The sequence below is a fragment of the Pollicipes pollicipes genome, unplaced genomic scaffold, assembly GCF_011947565.3.
Source record: "Pollicipes pollicipes isolate AB1234 unplaced genomic scaffold, Ppol_2.1 Scaffold_5525;HRSCAF=6535_pilon_pilon_pilon, whole genome shotgun sequence".
Lineage (NCBI taxonomy): Eukaryota > Metazoa > Arthropoda > Thecostraca > Pollicipedomorpha > Pollicipedidae > Pollicipes > Pollicipes pollicipes.
Window position 1 is genome coordinate 8,893 of NW_023596699.1, and position 8,892 is coordinate 17,784.

The window sequence follows — 8,892 nt, forward strand, 5'->3', positions numbered from 1 at the left end:
GTCCGGCGACGCAGCCAGTAGCCCAAGAGCTGGCGACCAGCTGGCAGGTGGAAGGAAAAGCGGGTTTGATTAGGGTCACAAGGAGAGAAGTGGATGCTGTGAGAGCGTAGGTGGTGAATGAGAATAGCCGATAGAACGATGGTTACGAAAGTAGTAGGAAATGGGCGGAGGGCGGGCGTTGGGCACACCCGTGACCAGCACTCTAAATATATGAAAAAACAAGGAACGCATGAAGGAAAAAGGCCCCTGTCCCTGGCAAGGTGTGAGACAGACGACGCCATATAGCCTCAGCAGCCGAATGCCTCGTCAAGCCCCAGTGAGGAAACAAAGTGTGTGTAAGTTTTGACGTTGCTGGGCCTTGGCTAGTACTGCCCTCTGTGGTAGTTGACCCAGGCCGTGGTTGGTCCGGCCTCGCTGCAGGTGGGTTTGAATACATCGTTCCGTACGGGCCAGCGCGTTCCTGCTACGAGAGCTGCCCATCGGAGGGAGCGAAGACGGAACAGATGTGTTGGGTTGGTGTCGTGTTATGTCTTATGTTATGCGTTGTGTTATGTCTTATGTTATGTGCTCTGTTATATCTTATGTAATGTGCTGTGGTATGTCTTATATTGCGTGTAGATTTGTTCATCTGGATGAACTTGGCAAACGAAACCAAAGAAGGGGTAAAAATGCAATGGATTTCCTAGTTGAGTGATAACAATCTATACACAGTTTCTTGGGGCCAATTTTGGCAGCTTGTTTATTTCGGGAGGCAGCGTCAGTAATACCAACATTAGGCAACGAATGTTTGTTCCAGGTAACTTTCAGAGGTCATTGGTAATTGCTGATCAGTCATAACATTTTCGTGAGTTTAAGTTTTTGAACAGCGGCTGGTTGTAAATGCTGATCATTTAGTTGGTGCTCATGAGGTGAGAATAATCCAACACATCCCGAGAATGTGCTGCCACTGGTCATGGGTGTGTCGGTAAACAGCTGACTATCCTGTTCACTTTGGGCTGGCCAAAGGCTTTGATACGTCCAGTTCTTTACACAACTAGTTTGCAACAGCGGGCTTGGGGTGATCATGCGGGGGGGCCATCACGTTCTCTCACGTCGAACTGTTTCATCATGTAACGATTATTCACGATCACAGCGTCAAGCAGTCATCCGGAAACATGTGTGGGCACACAGACGACTTGGAACATTAAATGTGCATGCAGAAAGCAGTGCACACAGACGACTTGGAACATTGAATGCGCATGCAGAAAGCTGCGCGATGCCTGTCTAGAGAAGTCTGACCCGTCCGTATCAATGCTACAAGTTAGGTCACCACTTATCACGACCTTGGAACGAGGGAGTCTAAGCATAGTACGGTGGGGCTGAGTTTGCAGCGTGTCAAAGCCATTCTTCAGAGCTGCCACGTCCCGTCCCGACAATTGCCCTACCACTGATAGCGCAAGATGCTGGCCGCGTCTCTCCGCCCCAATATGTAACCAGAAGGAATGCAACTTGAGAGCGATAACGTACCCGTCAGTTCGGTCCCGGCCCAGCAATGCCACGCCTTTTTATCCATTTTTATAAGGTTGTGTACCCGGTAGACCCGGTATCAGGAGAAAAGCGATAACGGCCTCAACGCCCCGCGTATCGGTGTTCAGCCAATCAGCATCGCCCGCCGGGGCAGCAGCACTCTGCATGGTCCGATAAGGATGGCCGCCGGTCGCCCGCGAATCCCGGACAATCCAGCGTGCCCGGGTAGGTTAATTTGGGGGATCCTGAACGGCCGAGTGTCCCGTGGCGGGTTCACAGGTGAGCCTCCGACGAGAGCGTAGAGCCCCAAGCAAGTGACAGAGAATTAAAGGGTCTCTAGACTGATGTCGAGGGGCCATGGGCATGTCGCGAGTTTGTCGGGAAGTTAACCGAGATCAACGTGAAGGGCCCTGAGCGACCGAGAATTCCCCGGCAGGTTAACATGTCAGGCTCCGAGCTACAGCGTAGAGAGCCTTTCGGGCGAATCAGAAGAATCCGTGGAAGGCCCTTGATTGACACGAGTGCCCCGGCACGCCAACAGTAAGGGCCCCAGCAACAGCGCAGGGCCCTCCGCGAAAATGTAAAGAAATCGGTGTCAACGTAGGAGGCCCCTTACTGATCGGATTGATCCTGCAGGTGGACACATAAGGCGCCCAGAAACAGCGTAGGGCTCTGGACAGTGTTATGAACCTAAACACGAGCTCAGGTGGGAGTCAAGGCGATCCCTTCCGAAGGTTTTTTTCCGGAATGGTTTCCGAACGGCGCGGTGTAGCCGCGCCAAATGTTCTTAGCTGTAGATAATTAAATAACGGATCGTTTGGTATAAAACATTAAACATGTCTTGTAAGGTCGTTGACCTATGGCAGGCAAAAATCGGCCAATAGATTTAGCGAAGTCAATTTCTGAGGAATCGTTCAACTGATGCAACGATGGGGTGTTAGACGAAGCCAAACGTTTATGAGATACGCTCTTAGGCAACAAACAATTGAATTTCAGGTATGAAGGCCAGACCAAGCTCAAAACCAACATGTTCTATAACTCTAAGGCTTGCAGTATGGACTAGTTTCTGGTGTTCATTTCAAATTTCTTGATGGCAGGAACCGCGTTATATATCTTCAGTGAGCTTCTTAAAGGTCAGAATAAGTCATTGACCTAAAATGAACTATAACGACATCTTGTAGGAGCATACTGCCTGACGTAATCTTTGTCGCTTATTCAAAGGCAAAACTCAAAGCAGTCTTGTATGATTTTGGTGACAATTTTCTTCAAAATGTCAAAAAGGTCACTGATACTAAATGAGCATGAAATATTTTGCTTAGAACAGGTATATAGGTTCTGTGGGCATCTTGGAGACCGATCTAGAGTTTGACCTTGTTTAGCCTTATTTGGCCCAAAAGTAATGGTCTAAGAACCTCAAAGTTTGGCCCGAGTGAGTTTGCGTACGGATCAACACACCCTGTAAATTTGGTGTCTCTAGCTTCTTAGTTTTTGAGATCTGAGCATTGCTTTGAGATCTGAGCGAAGGGTATCCAACCGGTCACCCGGACGCGTGTTAAAACTCTCCAATCACTACCCTCTTAATCAATGAAGAACAATTGTTGTCTACCCGTGGATTGCTTGCGTTCGCTTGCGATTGTTCTTGGTAGCCCGGAAGCCCAAAGACGTCCGATTTGTTGCCTTTTGTATAAAACGAAACTGCTTCTGTTTAGCCAGCGATGGGTCGTTTGGAACCTAAGGGCTCTTGATCCCCAAGGGACACACGGGGCGGTTATTAGTGGTACAGTTAATTGTATTTGTAGTGCAGTTATACTGGTAGTAAAGTATGGTAGCTGCGGTTATTCTGCGAAAGTTGCATTGGGCACCAACATCATATGAAACCCTGGGTTTTGCACGACACGCTGGACTACACCAAACGCCTATGAGAGGCTATGACTGATCCATCTTGAACTTCACGAACCTTTGCTGATTGGGCTGTGAGCAGGCAGACAAAAGAACCAAAGTCCAAGGTCGTAAAAGACAAAACGGAACCTTTTGGTACTTGAGTTACTGGAGTTTTCTCCTAAGCATCTCCGTTCCCCGTACATGGTAGGATAACATGAAATCATTTACCACATGAAGCAGTCCTGTCCAGTGCGGTTTGAGGAAGATGGCTGGTGAAATAGGCAAATCGACACGCATGTTTAAGATAGCATAAAAGTAAGCTAAGCACCGTGAAAAGTGGGAGGACCAAAGCCCCTTGGCTCCCCTGTTCCTAACCCCATTGAGCAGAGGCTTAGATGGGTGTGCACCCGATGCACTGCACCGTTTTTTGTGCACCCATTTTTTACACCTGCTACCGCTGCCAACGGCTCTCGGCCAGTGTGTGAATGAACAATGTCGATCCGCGTCGTTCAGAGAGCGAGAAAATAAAACCACCGGTTTCTCGCCGTCTGACATTATTTGGCTAAGAATGCAAGGGGGATCTACGCCAATGATTCATCATGGTCATCTGCTGACAGCACCACCTCGCGATCAAGGTCAAAGTGTGCCGACACAGTAGGCTGTAACAGCAAGCGTTTCCCCGCCTCGAGCGCGCATCGTTCAGCATAACTCCAACGCCAGCGCTGGTCCTGGCGCAACAGCGGTGCAGCGCCGCCGCTCGCGCGGCATCACAGCGTTATCCATTATATGTCTTATCAGTCTGCACGAGATTGTTAAAGATAGCGCTGGCACACACTACTCAGCCGACAGGCGACCAGTGCGTCTACAGACGCGTGTGTGGCCCGTCTGCCGAAGGTGAGCCCGTCCGCTTGTGGCCCGAGGTTGGGATGAGGGCTGAACCACGCGCTTTAGGAGCGTGGTAAGTCCCTGTCTTGCGACCGCACCCTGTGATGTGCGGTTCGTCTGCCGAAGGTGAGCCCGTCCGCTTGCGGCCCGAGGTTGGGATGAGGGCTGAACCACGCGCTTTAGGAGTGTGGCAAGTCCCTGTCTTACGACCACACCCTTTGATGTGCAGCTTACGTGCGAGGCCAACTTCAGGGGCGAACGACTGGGAAGCCAGGGGCTCGTGACGCACGCGGGGGCAGGGCGACGACGACCTGAATCGTCCCTCGCTCTGACAGACTGTCGAGTTCAGTGACCCTGGGGTAGAACGTGTGGTTTGAAATCAGAAAACGACTGCGGGACTGATCGCAAAGGCGGTGATGCGATGACTTCAGGGGTGTCAATTTTGGGAAATGTTTGGGAGGCCGAGACGATCTCACACTCCTTCATTTTGTTTTCAACGGATTTAGCCAACTTTATTTCCAAGAGAGGCAATTTATGTTTCCAATTTCGTATCGCTAAAATAGGACATTTAATTTATGCAGCATAACATCCACGCAGGGCGGGTCCAGAAGGGAGGGGAGCACTGGAGACACGTGCCCATTCCATTCGGCATGTGAAGGGGTCCCTCTGTAGGCCGCCTTAGGGTGCCGAAGGCCCTTTGATATAATGGCCATGGGCGGCGGATTGAAGGGAACAGGGATGAGGCTGGTTATGAAAAGCTTCGGTTATTCGCATATTCAAAGCTGTCCAATTCAATCTCTCAAACCTTTTCGCATCTTATGGCCCGACTTGTTGTAAAGTTTATTGCACCGCTTGTCCGCTTGTCAGTTACTATTTATATCTAGCGGTGAGCAAACACGACTCCCATGAAACGAGAGGCGCCCTAAGCTGCTCGAAGCGCTGCTCTATACGACCGAAAGGTGCGTTTCGTTTCTAAGGGATGATAAACACCTGGGTACATTTACGGATCCAGTCACGTGGTTTGCGACCAAGCTGATAATTTTCGCGAACAGGACATCTTCCGGCGTGCGGAAATTATTTGTCTGAACTAGTGTCATACCACGTTTTTGAATTAACTATGTCAAAAACAGCAATGATAGCCCGGGGACGGCGCCACAGATTGTGAGCGGGGGTAGAATTTTCCAGGGAGCCTTCTGGACAAAATAGGGCCCGCTTCGCGGGGGGAGGGGGCTCCCGCGCAGTGTCGTATTCACCGGGGAGAGACATGTGCTATCTAGTGTTGTCTAGTGATATATAGCGTGCTATCTACTAGCATGTGCTCTCTTATCAAACTATGACATTTTTTAAAATAAATTTATTCCGAATGGTTTGCATGGGTGACTGGGTTTATAGTACCTGCTAAGCATAGCTTGTTGCGTGCACCGTGAACCCACCACCCAAGTCGCACCGCCCAGTTCAACGGATAATTTCGCCTCCGCCCTTGGGCCAGACAGGAATGCGGAGGGTTTACGTGCCGCACAATGCTGCGACACGGCCGCCCCGGGTCTGGGCCGACATTGTTAGCCAGTTGCCAGCTGACCTTTTTCATTTCAGTCGGGCCAAACGACGCGCCTGCTCTGAGATTCGTACCCAGTGCCGCTGGATTACCAGTCCAGCATCCTTCCCCTAGACCACAGTGGCGGCATGCATGAACCATATCCCAGTCAATAAACCTCGACAGCTGAAACATCCGGAATAGGGGCTTTCAAGTAAGCCAGCAAGGAATCTCACTTTATAAAAACCGGGCCTCCTGTTCCCCAAAAGGGACTCTTCAGTCATACGGGGCCTAGTAATAGAGAAGAAAATGCTCCTGATTAACGAGAAACTTCTAAATCTACCCAATGGTCCTCGCTTTCCCGTCTCAGGGCGTCGTAATCCAAAACCGCGGTGATCTGATGTGTGAGAGGGGTTCTTATTCCAGAAATAAGGCTTCTCGAATGCAAAAAAAAAATGTTTTCTAACACAGAACAGGAGCCTCCAAGCTTGCAGCAGGGCCTCCCGAGCCAGAAATGGGCATCCTTAACACAACGTTGGGTTTCTTGATCTTGAGCATTGACTGCCTTATTCATAAAGGTGACCTCATGATACAGAAAACTAGGTAGACTAGACGAGACTAGACTAGCTAAATGTAGCAAAGGATCCTCTGAGCCCGATTGACCACTCTATAGCTCTGTCATGAATTTCCTTACCCTGAATTTGGGTACTCTACGGGTAGCAAGGTGTCTTCCAAGTTGCTTTCGGAAAAGGACAAAACCATGCTGTTGCAAAAGCATACTCTACCCCACCGGCAGGCAGGGAGGCCAACTGTCCCTCTGCCCTAACAGAACCCAACAATAGTCAATTACGCTCAGCAACTAAAATGGAACAATGCACATTGACCAATACTTGTACGAAATTGAGGCTATAAAACAAGATTCCTCAACTAGGAACGTAAGCTTTTCTGTCAAAACAGCGATGAAGATGAGTTTATTGTCACTGTGATGCAAAAAGTGTACTTGCCGTTTAAAGAACCGCCACGTGCATGCTTATTATATCGTTGTTGCGCGCCTGCTATTTACTTAAATTTCCGTTCAATGGGTGTATGCTATTTTGTGGAGCCACTCTCATTTCATCTGGGCTAGTTTCACATCAGAAAAACGAAGTTGGTAAATGACCATTCTAAAGAATAACTTTTACATCAAATGCGCGAGATTGTGCATCACTAAATAACATCATATTCCGCCGCACGCGGCGAAGCGCTTCCTCCTTGCAGTCTGAAATATTGATATCATCCGAAATCGTTGAACTCCGCGCAATGGTAAAGAGAAGAAGGCTAAAAGAAATACCAAAAAAGCATATTGGATAACGGGATTCAAGATGAGGCTCAAACTTTCCCCTATATTGTTCCAAAAATTGTAAGGGACTGTCAAAAACAATGCCGCTGTTTCAATTATTGGTGTCATGCATTTGCCCGAGTTTAACTATGCGTGACTGCTTTCTAGGTCATAGGTGATACATATCTCTTGACAAAACAGTTAGTGGAAGAGCAGTTTTCGGGTATCGCCTTCCTCCAAACACATTGGCTGCAATGTGTAAAATATCGCAAAAAACGCATGTAGCTGCGCAGACACGCCAATTGTCTAGGGCGGAAGCCCAACTTCGGTAGAGCGCTGAAAGTACATACTGACTTCATTCATGATGTGTGAAAAGAATGGTGGAAAGTTTCGCCGTCAATAATAATTGTTCGCACATAGCCTATGGTATAGGACCATTTGGCTGTTGGCTTGATGGTATCAGCCTTGTTGTAAGGCGGCCGACAGTCGTGTAGTGACATGGCACGGTTAGATTCCTTTCGTGCTCTTTGAACAAGGGACCGAGGCAAAATGGATCCGTTGAATCAGGACAAAGTCAGATTAAAAATCCATCCAGAAAAGTTTTTGTTTTCCGCGTTGCCTCTTATTTGTTGCCATTGCCTCTGAGCTGGACCTATCATCTGAACTAACGATGCCGCTCCCCAAAAAGCTGCTCGATTTATTTTTTATGATACAGCACAGCAATGCGGATCTCAACTTCAAGTATAGCAATGCAATGTTCGTAGGCCTACATGGACAGAGGGCCAAATGTCGCTTAGCATAAGAGTCTCTACGAGGCCGGTGAATCAGTACGGTCAATATCATAGACAACACAAAACAAAAAGTGAAATATAGAACAGTTTGCCCCAATATCTAAAATAACCCCTCATTGGAGCAAATAATCTAGAGGTTGCGGCTTCGGGTTTCCCGCTGCGCCTTCCGTGGTGATGCCACTTCGAGGAACGTTTAAATAATATTGTCTTCGTGTTATGGATAGCTTTTCCTACGGTTTTATAATATTCCGGCCAAAGTATTGGGGGCCCCAAACAGATATTGGGGGCCGACTGAACATTGGGTGGACAGGGCCCTCACAAAAGAATGCAACTCGACACCCGTGGTTTAAGCCATAAGAGTGGGGTTTGCTGGTGTGCTCGAAGAAGTTTTGTCCATATGATATATTTTTCCGAGTGCCGAGTGCCTTGCCTGCTGTCTTGCTTTTTGTGTGTGTTGTGTTTCTATACATGTATGTGCAAAGATATGTACCAGTCTGGTGGTGTGAAATAAACTGCATAATTATTATTGGTATCATCATTTTCAAGGTGAACGCGTTTGTAATATGATAGCATCGAGGAACTCTCAAGGCAGAAGACAATTCCGTGTGTCCTTTTGAGTCGCATATTGCGTGCGTCTCGCATGCATCCTGCACAGGGGCAGGAAAAGCACCGATGTGTTTGACATCCGTGGGACGAGCAAGACTTGCCCTGTAAACTGTCCCGTGCGCATACGCAGCCCCGTTCTTTGGCTCTTCAGCGTGGAGGCACCAGCGGCAGATCGTACGTTGTCATGGTAACTGCGCCGGCGCCGACGATCAAACTATCGATTCACTGGGATCACCGTGGTTGTGTCGCACGCGCCCGGGGGCGTTGTCGGCGTAAGGCGGCGCCGGCAGCAGGGCTGGCGGCGTGATGCCATGCACTGGGGTGGGGGTTTGGTAGTTAGCGGTTTTAGTTCATGACCCGGTCAGGGGAAG